This window comes from Sorex araneus, chromosome 1, assembly GCF_027595985.1.
Source record: "Sorex araneus isolate mSorAra2 chromosome 1, mSorAra2.pri, whole genome shotgun sequence".
Classification (NCBI taxonomy): Eukaryota; Metazoa; Chordata; class Mammalia; order Eulipotyphla; family Soricidae; genus Sorex; species Sorex araneus.
Genome location: NC_073302.1, coordinates 415,217,969 through 415,231,504, shown reverse-complemented (window position 1 = coordinate 415,231,504; position 13,536 = coordinate 415,217,969). Strand labels below are relative to the sequence as shown.

The following is a 13,536-nucleotide window of genomic DNA, read 5'->3' as shown; positions in this document are numbered from 1 at the left end:
AAAAAATGTGTCTTCATTTCTGTTAGGAGGAACTTCTTTTATTTCCGTCATTAAAAAGCCCTAAATGATTCCTTCTGTTGTTTTTGGGGGGGATGGTGAGAAGGGAGTTAGGCCCTATCTAGCAGTGCTCAAGACTTATTCTTGCCACTGTGTTCAGGGATCCCTCTTGGAAGTGTTGGCTGAAGTGTTGCAGGGTGGGAATCAAACCAGGGTCAGCTGTATGCAAGGCAAGTTCCCTAACTTCTGTACTATTTCTTCAGCCCCTATTGTTTTTGTCTTAACTACGTAGGAGTCAGACCATGGGTTTACTCTGAAGAGCATAAGCCATAGATACAGGAACTGGAAGGATTCAGCCTGAATATGGGTTCAGAGTAAGATAATATCTGCTTAAAATTTCAGAGGAGCAAAAAGAGAGGAAGTAAAGGAAGGCCCTACTATAAGCAAGTCTTTCTTTGATCTTTGCATCACTGAGTCTGTGCTTAGACATGATAAATACAATTTCTGCACACATTGCCGCATAAATTCTGTATAATAAAAATATAAAAGAAATTATATTCCTAATAAAAGCTAACATAAGAATTATACCAACTAGCAGTTCTACTTGAGTATTTCACTGAACAAATGGACTAATTTGGAATATCTTGTATCATTATAAAAAATTAAAAATTTATATCCATAGCAAATAGAATACCAGTGGAAAGTACTACAGATATAGTTTTGGGGTCATAGCTTTTGGTCTGAGTAATAATGGATGTGAAATATTGACATGATACACTGGAAAATTTTAGTTATGAAAGTGGGGCAAAATAGCTTTAGTTTGCTTGTTTTTTCCCTTTAACACTGACCTCATCTTAAAACATAGAATTTAACTTAGTGTCCTTGCAAGTAGCATTCAGGAAAGGCATCTGACACCAGGAATTAAAGTTTTTTCTGCTTCAGCTTCAGATGCTTGCCATTTTTACTGGAAATAGAAGTAGGCCAGCTAAGGCCTGACTTAGAGATGAATAGATGACAGTATAGTTTCTCCCCATCGAGGCTTATGTGATGGAGTTGAAAGAAGATTAAACTTGCTTATCACGCGCACAATCATCTCCCCACACTTTCCCCTCAAATTTCCTCTCAATTTTGATCATCTTTCCCTACTTTGGAAGGCAGTAGGCTGAGTTCTAATGGGCCATTCTCTTGAAGACTTGCAATGCGATCGTCTCAGATCCTTTAACATAGCCATAACTTTCCCCTCCTTTAACTTCAATCATCCAACATCCCATAAAAACCTTCATGTATTCTTTTTTATTTGTTTACTTTATGGAGGGCCACAGCCAGTGGTGTTCAGGGCTTACTCCTGGCTCAGCACTCAGGAATCATTCCCGCAGTGCTCTGGGAACAACACGTATGCCAGGGATAGAACCCAGGTCAGCCGCATGCAAGGAAAATGCCCTGTGTGCTGTACTATCTCTTCATCTCTGAGGTATTCTTGATTATCTGTTCCATGGATCTGTGCCAAGGGAGTTCTCACAAAAATTTCCTTAAGCCAAACAACATTTTTCTCAAATGTACAAATACAGGTGAATTTGACAGCTCATTTATCAAATATGATTTTATCACAATGTGATATGATTTCATTGGAATTTAAAAGTTATCTAAATATGAATGTGAACTAAGACATCAATGTATGACTACTGCTGATTGGTCAGTGACTGAACTGAAGTATAAAAGTTACTTCTTCCAGCAAGACAATGCAGGGGTTAAGGTACTTGCATTGTACAGGGTCCTCTGAGTATTCTGAGGAGTGATCCCTCTGGCCAGGAGGGATTCTGAGCACCACCAGCTGTGGGCCAGAACACCTCGCTTCAACACAGACACACAACATTTCTTATACAGTGCCATGTATACTTAAATTTCAAAACAAGTCTTAACGATGATATATGTATGTCACTCACAAAACCTTCAAGTTCATGTTAGGAATCCTGATATGAAGATCATAATAGTGCAATCTTCCTTCTTCTCCTACCCACCAAGTTAAAAGGCCTTGCCAAATTCTGTCACGCTAGTGTCAGAGAGAAACGACACATTTTTGATAAGGAAAGGTTTTCTGAGGACAAAGTGTGATAAGTAGTTAGAAACTTATGACACGGTATGAGGAAAGCTCTCCATACCCACATTTCAAAACTATGCCTTCTTCCAAATGCTTCTTAATATTTTTTTTTATTCAGAGAGAAGGGCTTGCTCTCTTCACAGCACTCCATACCCATATCATGTGCACCTCAACTCTACTTAAAGCTACGTTTTTCTGCCAAGTTCATATGGGAAGTCTAGTTACCAGAAAATACACACAAACAGGAAGTCTAACTACAGTAAGAAGGTGTTTTTCCCCACACAATAGAGTTCAAACATGTGTCATCTATGTAATTTGGAGCAAAACTTAATGCCTCTATTATTGTTGAGCACCTCTTTCCCTCACCTCCTATATTACAGCAATGTGTGATTATAGCATTATGTTTTGGGATCCTGTTTGTACTTGCTGCTCTTGCTTATACATACAAATGACCTGCCCTTTTCTATGTATAGCTTTCAGTAAGTTTTCAATCAGCAAGCATGTCAAGGTGGGAGGAAGGATGGCAGGAACAGTGAAAGGGGGAAAATCAATTTTCAGAAAGCATATGGTAGGAACTGAATATTTAATCAAATTAGTCGAGAAATTCCTTCCTATTTTCAGCACTCTTTGCAAGGCAGTTGCTTCATGGTACAGAATGAATTTCAATAAATGTCATATATTTACTTGGATGGCTTATTTTTAAAATTTGTCAAACCAGGTCACTGACTCAGAATAGATCTCATTCCAAGACATGACAGATGGATATTGATATTGAATAGAAAGACTGACATTAGCAGAAGGGTCTGGGTAAAAGAAAACATCAGTCACTTAGCATTCAACAAAATATTTACTGAGTACCTACTGTGTGCCAGGGTAAAATGATAAATATTTGGACTTCGTATTACAATAGAAAGAAGAGTTATGCCAAAAAATTTCCTTGGGGGCTCATATGGATTACAGCTGAATACCACTGATAAGCAAGGTTTCAAAAAGTACTTATATCTTTCACATTGTAGCAGCAGAATATACATCCCCTCTCTCGTGGGTGCAGGATTTCATACCTAACTTTATTTTTTGAAGATACTATTTACTGACCCTTAGCAAAAACTAACTTCCTATTCTGAGGGAAAAGAGAACCCTTTATATGATTTCAAAGATTTCTTAGACATCAAAGAGCTTAGAGAGACATACAGTTTATGGGTAATGATTTAGGATTTAGTGAATCAAAAACACATGGATTAAATTTCCTCTAAAAGACTTCTAGGTTTAAGTCTAAGAGCTAAAATGTTGGTCTAAAGACACATTAGTCCTAAGCAGACTCAAAACTTATTTTTAAAGATAGTTTGGGTTGTCTTATGGATCCAAAATTTGGCTGCATTTTCTTTTCCCACATGATTTAACCTCAAAGGAGGCAACCTAAATTCTACTAAACAAATTTATTCCTTCTCCCTCTTCTCTGATCTGCAAAGTCTATATTGTTTCATAGGTCTCCAGCTTTAAGTGTTCTTCTAGAAATTTTCAATAAAACACAAAACATCAGAAACATCTTGTAGCTTTATCAAACAACTGAAATGCTTTTAAATTCTTCCAAATGATTTTTTTTTTCTCTCTAGAACCACATTACTTCAAAATTGAACCTTAGGTGCTGCTTCAGATTTCCAACTCTTGGGGAACAAAATATTTCAGAACAAGAAAAGGCCACTGGTCTTAATATCTGCGCCGTTTCATGATGTATTATTATGTTTGCCTCTAAAATAGTAGGAAGAAATACTGTACATAATCTTCCTTTCTAACACAATGGCCTTCCGGAAGGCCACTAGCGTGGGCATTTCACTGAGTTTCAGGATTAAAGGAAACAAGTCAGCACACAACCTGTGAGCTCTTAGTCCTTTGGAAAAATAGATCCTACCAGTGGTCTAAAAGCTATTACATGGCACTGGAAAGCAATGCAATGTGCGTTTTGAATTTCAGTGGTAGAGGAATAACAAGTGGTGAAGTTCAGGTATTGCTCAAAGCAAAACAAAACAAAAAGCCTGTATTCCAAATAGAAATTTAATCCTTCGAGATAAATGAGAACTTGGCAATAAACTTTGATGAATTCCGGCTTCACTAAAATGACTGCTTCAGTTAAAGAATGAACTAGACTGCTCTTTAGTTTAGACATGTACACAGCTGGATAGAACATATGTGAGCCAGTAGGTTCCAAAAGGTGATGGATTCTAAACAATCTTTGAAATTGCTTTTTAATTGCTAAATGAATTTTCCAGAGGTGGAGGAAATGTGAGAATCCTAGGATATAAAATGCTCGCGGGCAGTCTTAGTACTCTCTGAGCATGTCTACTGATGAATTCGATAGCACCAGAAGAAGACACACACAGCAGACCACTGGGAAAGTTCAGTCATGACCAAGACTGTCAATGGGATCATAAAGAGTCAAATCTTACCTGCAGACTTCTCTCTCCCTCTCTAGTCTATATAAGGGTTAAAAAAATACAGAGTCTACATGGTTGACATGGTAAGATTTCTAACTTCTAAGAATCTGAAAGACTTGGGTCCATCCTACCCAATGCATCTCAAGCCAAGTCCAAGGATGATAAACTTTGTCTACAAAGACTGTTAATCTCCGATGAAATGGTCTGTCTTGCTCATTTAGGTTACTTGTTTGAAATCTTGACATAGGACCCAAGACAAGGTGTATGGGGCAATGAGGAATTTCCAATTCAACAGATTACACTGGGAAGGAAAAAGGAGAGAGAAAAGGCAAGACAGACGTACATAGCAGGCAGCAGCTTCATACCACCAGCAATGGTCTTTGCTCTCTCCAGATTTATCTGGTGGAAGCGATCCACAGCACAGACTTTGGGGACTACACCCAGCAAATTCCATTGAACTAAGCTCACCGTGTAGAAAACAGAGAGGCTAATTAATGGTCCCAATGGAGCAATCCCCTCATTAGAGGATATACTGTGGAAATGGGACCAGGTAAATGCATTCTGGTCCTCCCTATCCCATAAACCAGAGGATAAAACCCCCTTTATCTTCATCTTTCAGAGTGTAGTGAACTGTAGGCTGTTTTTAAGTATTTTCCATGTGCCAGGGACCCAGGTACAGTTGTACAGTTGTGCAGGCTGTGTATTGCATAATCACAGAGACAACAAAATGAGAATGGCACTTCTGTGCAGTGGAAAGGAAATGCCCTGCTTCTGACATATACATGGCTTGTTCTCTCATCTTCTTCAGGTTATAGCTCAAAGCACCCCCCCCTCTTTTATTGAACCACCGAGAGATACAGTTACAAAGCTTTACTGTTTGAGTTTCAGTCACACAATGATACAAACCCATCCCTCCACCAGTGCACATCTTCCACCACCAAGTCCCCAAGTATCCTGCCCCCCCCTTCCTACCCTCCTGCCTCTTTGGCAGACAATTTTGCCCTATCCATCAAAGATCTCTTTTGAATGTATAGCTTTTGTGAGGATACAACATGGCTAGTCCCTCCAGTGCTTGGGCCTGATGGAGCTCTGGAAAGGTCACTTTTAAACTGAAGTCTTCTTTGACTCCACACTAAAGTTTTCAATCTCTACTCCAACTTTCACCTATCCCAGGCAGTCACTTGTCTCCATTACCGCTTTATACTTCCTTGAGGCTATGATCATCCCCTGATGTTCAATACAGTTACGTATTTTATGTATTATTTATCTTTGTTGCTATAGAGCATCATGACATCAGAGATTTTCTCTCTTTTATTTTCTGCAACATTACCACTTTATGATATACCTAGTAGGTGCTCAACAAATGACCCAAATGACTAAATCCTCAATCATACTCACAAAGGAATCTGGCATCACTAACACTCATGATTCTTGGACCATCCAAGACTGATCTGACCCTATTTCATAATAATTCTTTGTTATATTAGTGGAAACGCATTTTCAAATTCAATGGATCATTACATAATTTCTCTGGACCCATAGCTACACAATTTATCAGAAGAATAAAAAAATAATACAATATTCTGCATAGACATATTTGTACAAACTTACTCACAGAAGAAAAATGTAGACATGGGTACACAATTCGGCATTGAACTGATTTTTACAAATTTCATTAAGCTCCCATTTCTTCGACAAATACCACACATGTATTTTCTCCCTCAATTATGTTTTAGAGCATATAAAAACATCTTCATTTTGTCCCTTGGAAAGCAAAGTAGTGAGATCTGACTGGATGTTTTTATTGAGACAAATCCCAAGGAGACTATACTAAACTGTTAAGCACAGCTGAAGAGATATCTGAGAATGAGTTTTCTGATAAAAGGATAGATTACAAAATTACTCACAGCTCTTAATCTGATAACAGGAGTAAAATGCCCCACACATAAGAATGGAGTCACTTCTCGGTAAGCTTCAGTGGAAAAAGAGAAGGTGAGGACAACTCCAGAGATTAGAAATGTTAGTCACTATTTATCTCCAATCTGAGCATCCCAACCTATGCCTCAGTGGAACATATTTCAAATAGTTAGACTTCATGGAAGCCGGGCCAGAGGTCTGTATGATGCTGTGGAGAGAGCACGGGGGTGGGCTCGGCACACAGCTGGCACGTCTATTATATAGGGATGTTAAGATAATGCTTTCATCCTTTTCTATCTTGTGTGATTGACATAGCATCAGAAAGATAGGATTTTCAAAAGCAGTTTGAAAATGTGAAGGCCTTTACATTTCAATCATTTGAGTTTTCAAAAACATTTATGTCACTTCATAGCAAATAGTGTAGTTTCTGATGTTATTTTTTTCAGGTAATAAGATAATAACAATGGATTTTGAGTCTATTTCATATGCATTACCTAGTTTAATAGATTGTAAATTCTTCAAAGACAGAGATTTCATTTCTTCCCTTAAAAAAAAATTTCTTAACACCAAACATCTATGATAATCAACTTACAGTTCTTAGCTAGTTTTTGGAGGGGCAAATATAAGCCTGGAACCAACCTTCACTGTCACTGTCACTGCCATTCTATTGCGCATCAATTTTGCTCAAGCGGGCACCAGTAACATCTCCATTGTGAGACTTGTTACTGTTTTTGGCAGATCGAATAAACCACTGGTAGTTTGCCAGGCTCTGCCTGAGCCGTGCAGCCAAGAAACTCTGGGTAGTTTGCCGGGCTCTTGGAGAGGGGCGGAGGAATCGAACCCAGGTTGGCCGCATGCAAGGCAAATGCCCTACCAGCTGTGCTATCCCTCCAGCCCTGGAACCAACCTTATTAAGGTTAAGAAATCAACATGTTTCTCAACTGACATTAGTCAGTCTACCCATCTTATATTACTAAGAAGTGACTATTTACTTTGTACTGAGCAAAGACCCTGAGGAAACCCTGCCCTGAGGGCCCATTATCAGATACCAATTTCAACATCCACCCTGGAGGAAAAGGAGGTTAACTCCCAGGCCCAGGAGTTTCTGCAGATTTTCTCCCCTTAAATTGGGGGCACAACTCGGAAATCCAGTATCTCATGAATAAACACGGTAACCCCAGGAAAATACAGCGGGATGGTGGGGGAAACAAAGCATAGATGGTTCTGGAGAGAATCATTAAGCCTAATGACAGTGAGGAAGAAACCATGAAATTGGAAAGCATGTGTCATCACAGGCACTGAGCTAGCCACGTAGAGGAAGACCGTGTCCAAGAGCACAGTGGTCACTTTTCTGTTATTCACTTCATTTGGAGAGGACCACATCCAAGAGAGGAAAGTTAAACTAGTGCTATTCCGGAATATATATTACCTTGGTTAACTTTCCTGCGCTTACCCTTCCTAAGCTATTAGCTTAAAACGTTGATATTTTGGGGCTGGAATGATAGCACAGCGGGTAGGGCATTTGCCTTGCACGCAGCTGACCCAGGTTCGATTCCCATCATCTCATATGGTCCCCTGAGCACCGCCAGGAGTAATTCCTGAGTGCATGAGCCAGGAGTAACCCCTGTGTACTGCCTGGGTCAAAGTTGATATTTTATATGTATTGCTGAGTCTAACACTCGTGAAAACAATTTTTTAAAAAATTCAAGATTGCACTCTTAAAAATGATTGATTTTTGGCTTGAGGGCCACACCTTAAGGCTCTTCCTCCTAAGGTGCTCAAAACACTCCCAGTGGAGTTTTGGGGACCATGTAGCACTGGGGGTCAATTCCAGGCCTCATGCATACCAAGTATGTATTTTAGCTTCTGAGTTATTTCCCCCAGTCCTTAAAAAGAAATTTTAAATTAAGGGTATTTCTCCTGTTTTTTTTTTTTTCCTTAAAAGTCAGGAAAATATCAGTATTGTGATTTGCTATGTACTGGCTGTGATAAGTCTTGTATCTTTATCATTCCTATAAACCTCATCCACTAATTCTGAAGGTACTTAGCAGACAATGTAATTCCTATTGCTGTGTATTAAGAACAAAGCAATCATTGAGAAAGAAGTAGTTAGTAGATCACCTTCCATATGCCATCAACTCTATATTGTTAAAATAAAAAAAAAGATCTAGGTTAGTAACTATAGGCTTATGTACTGTTAAGTTTGAAATCAGAACAGGAATTTTTTAGACCACCCGTATATTTTAATGTTATAAGAGATTCTTAATAGTTAGAGAAAATAAAATTTAAGCAATTCAAAGAGAATGAACACTGAATAATACACCAAAAAAGTACAAGCTATGACTGGCTCTGAAACGCCTCACTTCTGGTCCATTATCAAAGTTACATTTTCAAAACAAAGTCCAATAAGCTTAGAGCATGTAAGGAAAGATATGGACCTGTAAATAATCCAAGCACTACTTGGATTACATAAAAAGCACAATTTATGTTCCAGTACACAGAGATACACGCTGTACATCATTTTCAGATCATCTTCATGCAGAAAAAAATTCATTAGTCAGCTATAATAGTTTAGCAGTAAAGGAAAATAATGTTTTTCTGAATCCATTTGCATGGCAATATGTAGGTAAGTGGCTGATGGAAATGACAGAATAAACCACCACCCAACTCTGCAAAATGTGAACGGTCTTTTTAAAATTCAGGAGAGAGTCCAGATAGTCTACATTCTCTCAAACGTCAGTTTTTACAATCCTCTCATATTTATCGACCATCTTACCTCGGCAATTAAAGTATCCTGATTATTTTGCCTAAGAGAGTTGACAATATTTCATTCTGCCCCAGGCTCCTTTGAACATAAAAACGAGATAAGGTAAAATACACTGGACAGCTACTCATGCGTGATCCACAGGAACCCTCTCCAAATGGCAAATGAGTAAATAGCTGTTTTAGTTTTTTTTTTTTTTAAGATATGAAATGGAAACGGTACTTCTGCATTGTCAATAGCTGATGAACGTATATTCTACTGGCGCTTTAATTACTGGGTCAGTACCAGCACACACCAGACGGCACGACCTCTGGTTCGTATCTATTTCACCTAATAAGATAGATGTCCTGTTTCGAGCCGGCAGAGATAAGGTGCGACGGGAAATGATGGATCGCAGCCTTGTGTGTTTGCCAGAAATGAAGAACTCAAACCTTTGCAGAAACACCTGCCCCTAGCAAGGATCCTCACACCGCGCCGAGAAAGCAGGGCTGGGAACCAGGAAAACAATCGCCCGGGGCTGCAGCCTCGCCCGCGGCATCGCCCTGGGACCCTGCGACGGGATCCCCCGCGCTCTCTGCACCGGCTGAGTCAGATCAGAGCCTGAAACTTGCCCGGCCGTTCCGAGTCATGCCTCCCCCTGGCAGCCCTCTTCCTCCTGAGTCACACAGGTGGCTGTCAGAAGCACCCCCCACCCCCCCAAACAAAAAAGCCACCTTCGTCTCCTGCACCGTCTCTCCGCGGCCAATTCCAGGAGCCCCCAAACCTCTCCCCTTCCCCAGTTTCCTGCACCACTCCCCCCCAACGCCCGGTCACAACAGTCGGGTGTCTTGGGGGAACAAAGAAAGCAGAAACCCAGGGGCGAGAAATAGGGTGCGGGAGGTGAAGGGATTGCGAAGGGAGAGCGGTGGGTAGAAGGGGGCTGCAGTTTATTTTTTTTACCTTTCGGCGGGTGCCCAGGAACCCGCGAAGTCAGTGGCACCGGGACCACCCGCGCGCTCCGCGCCTCCCCGCCGCCGGGGCGCACGTCAGCTGCCGGCCCGCATCAGCCTCGCGCCCGGCCCCGGGCTCCGCAGCCGCTCACAAAGGGGTCGGGGGCGCTGCGGGCGGCGACCGGCTCCGGGTCACCTGCGGCGCGGCCGGGCCCAGCGCCCCGCCCGCCCGCCCGCCTGCCCGCCCGCCGCGCGCCGCCCCCGCCCCTGCCCCTGCGCTCGCGCTGACTCAGCCGCCGCTCGGAGCGCGCCGCCCGCCGGGCGCGTCGGGGCAGGACGAGCCGGCAGCCCGCCGAGGTGGGGACGCCGCGGGGGCCGCCGCCCCCTCCCCGCCCGCCCGCCGCCCGCGCCCTCCACGCCCCCCCCCCCCACCCTCCCGCGTCCTCCCCGCCCGCCGCCGCCAGGTGCAAACTTGGGACGTGAAGTTTCTGCCGCCCGCCCCGGCCGCGCTCGCTCGCGCCCCCCGGGGTCCCGGCGCTCTTGCAGTTGGCACCGCGGGAGATCGGCGGGGCTGAGTCTCCCCCTCCTGGCGCTCGGGCCAGCTTCAGCCGGCGCGCACCCCGCGCCCTGTCCACGCACCCCCGAGCCGCGCCGCGCCTCTCCCCGCGCGCGCTCTCCGCGTTGGCCCCGGGGCTCCCGCCGCTCGCCCCCCGCCGCGTGCACCGCGCGGGCGCCTCCCACCCTCACCCTTCCGCTCCCCGCGCACCCTCTGCGCACCCTGAGCCCGACGGGTCTGGGAGCGCGCGCGGCTGTGCCCAGTCTCTCCTTAGTCTTTGGCAGCCCCCGGCACTGACCCGCGTGGAGAAAGATTTGGGCACTGCGCAAACAAGGAATTCATTGTCAGAGAAGGAGGCAGGAGCGGGTGGACGAATTGTCCCAATGATTTCATTGCGCCACGATGATCCCCTACTATAATAACTCGAATTTCTGGAAGGAAGAACAACACTGGAGTTTAGCTTTGAGGAAGTCTCTCTCTCTCTGTGTCTCTCTGTTTCTGTCTCTGACTCTGTCTCTGTCTCTGTGTTTCACCCCCCCTCCCAGCCCCCCAGCAGGTAACAGGTTGATTAAATAGGCAGGCACCAACAATAAAATAAAACACACACACAAAAAAAATCCCTGAAGCCCCAAACAAACAAAAACACTAAGTAAACCAGAACTAAAGTTTAATTCTTGAATGTTGAAATGTTATTTTTTTTTAAGTTTTTTTGGGAGATAGGGGTGGCTGACTTATATAAGGGCTGTGGTCTTATGACAGTATGACTATATGTTCTATGTGTGGTAGAACACTTGACAGTGACCTTCATGGAAAAGTCAACTCTCTGAGGTTCCAGGAGCGAAGTTTTCAAACGGGTTTGCCAGATACTGCATGGTGGTTATTGGTGAGTAAGGGACAGAGTCCCATTTACTATGCAATTGCAAAAAAAAAAAGGTGATTTCTCCAGTATGAAAAAAAAACTATGACTAGGAACCATTTCCCCAAGAGGTCATAGGTACCAGACACTACCCAAATTACAAGGTAATTTCGAGCCTCAAGTGATTACCTCGGGGTTCCCCAGTTTTATGGGAAAGAAATGTCTCAGATATGTACTAGGTGAGCCTGCATGGAACCATATTGCGGATATTGAAACTGAGTCTATGAGAGTTCCCAAGAGGGTCCCTCTTTTGGTGAATAGAAGGGAAGGAATCCAGGTCTCAAATCCCAGTCAGGTGTTCTTCCTCTGCCAGGAGACCTGAACAAGGCTAAGTAAACAATGCAATCTTACTGAAGTTTTCTTGTTAGCGCATGGCACAGTTGAACAATGGAATGGGCATTGGGTCTACTTATAGGCAGACCAATTGAAGATTTAGAGTTTAGTACCAGCTCTCAATAAAAGGCAAACACACCACACACACACACACACACACACACACACACACACACACACACTTAGCCATAGCTGTCTAAAGGAATGATTAGAGTGCTGCTTCTATTTCCTGGTTTCCATAGCAATATGTTAACAGGATTTTTAGATTGCCTTATGTAGTTCCTTAACAGGTTTTCTGAGTTTGTACGCCATGATAAAAATATAGAAGAAAAAAATTACAAGTACAGGGGTAGGATGACCCAGAAAAGTCAATACAAACTAGAAAATAAAATAGATTATACATCCAAATAACTAATTTGTAAATTTCGAGCACTGAACTTTCCTAGGCTTTAGTCACTGGCAAATTTTAATCCAATTCGAAACTCTAAAAATTCAGTTTTTGATTTATTAACCACAAATAGGAGGGTACATTTTATTAAAATTAATATCATGAAAATTAGCATCACTAAAATTACTGAAGTGTATATGGATCCAATAATTGGCTTTTCCATACTTCCCAGATAGGCTTGATCAGGAAGAGTTAGAAGTAATTTCACAATTCTGAAAATGGATAGAAGTAGATACTTTAGACAGGCATCGGGGTTCTCTAGAGCAATGTTGGTTTTGTAGCAAACTTTGTTATTGCAGAACCTACCTTGAGTTCATGATTTTGGTGACACACTGTGTGATGAAGTTCGTTGGTATTTTCCTAAGAAAACCAAATCATCTTGTGGCTGCCCTGTTGGCTAGCTAAACCAGCACCTGTTCGCAACCAGCTATTTACTCCCTTGCTCTTCTCTGTTCCCAGCACATGCTCCTTTGCCTGCCTTCATTCTAGAACTGGGAAAGAGACTTTCCCAGACTCCTTTGTAACACACATGAATATATGAAGTCATTCTGGCAATCAGATTAGGCCAGAGTCTGTTGGGATCTTTGGGGATAGAGTTTAATATCCTGATTAAAGGCAACTAAAGAACTGATCCCATTTCTTGCTTTATGAATTTCATCTCTATTGCCCAGTGAAAAACTAGTTATTAGAATCATAATGGTAGAGGCTGACTTTGCTATGGCTATGGCTATGAACAGCAGCAGTGAGCAGTAAACACCTGATCCAGATTTATTTAGCAGAAAAATATTTGATCTAGACACTGCTAGCCATTTTTTTTTGTTCCCTATAGCCCAAAGCATTAAAAATGGACATAGTCTGTGCATGGGGAATAAGACTTCTCCAAGACTGTGCTTAGCACAATAGGTGTATTAAGAGTGAGGTTTTTAGAATTTGGTAATTTAGATTTTCATCCGAAGTCATCTGCATGTTAGTAATTAACTGTAGGCTGGAGGCTTACATTCTTTGTGGCTATCTGTAAAATTGGGGGGGGGGAGTGGTAACAATAGTGTGATCTTGAGGATGAAATGAGGTCCAAATAAATCACATGAAAAGTGTCTGGTAAAATGTAAGTGTTTGAAAGGCCTGAGCTATCCTTATCCAAATACT

General features: G+C 42.4%; 1 protein-coding gene across 2 annotated transcripts in view; it reads right to left on the bottom strand.

The window, feature by feature from the left end:
• The window catches only part of MET (MET proto-oncogene, receptor tyrosine kinase), a 124,918-nt gene extending 114,107 nt beyond the window's left edge, over positions 1-10,811 (bottom strand). The window contains exon 1 of one of the 2 annotated variants that reach the window (XM_055122647.1): positions 10,777-10,811. The gene's annotated coding sequence lies outside the window, so the exon portion shown is untranslated. Of the gene's footprint in view, positions 1-10,147; positions 10,346-10,776 lie in introns of those variants that run through there. The other variant, XM_004602074.2, reaches the window with a different exon arrangement.
• Positions 10,812-13,536: the final 2,725 nt, after the last annotated feature.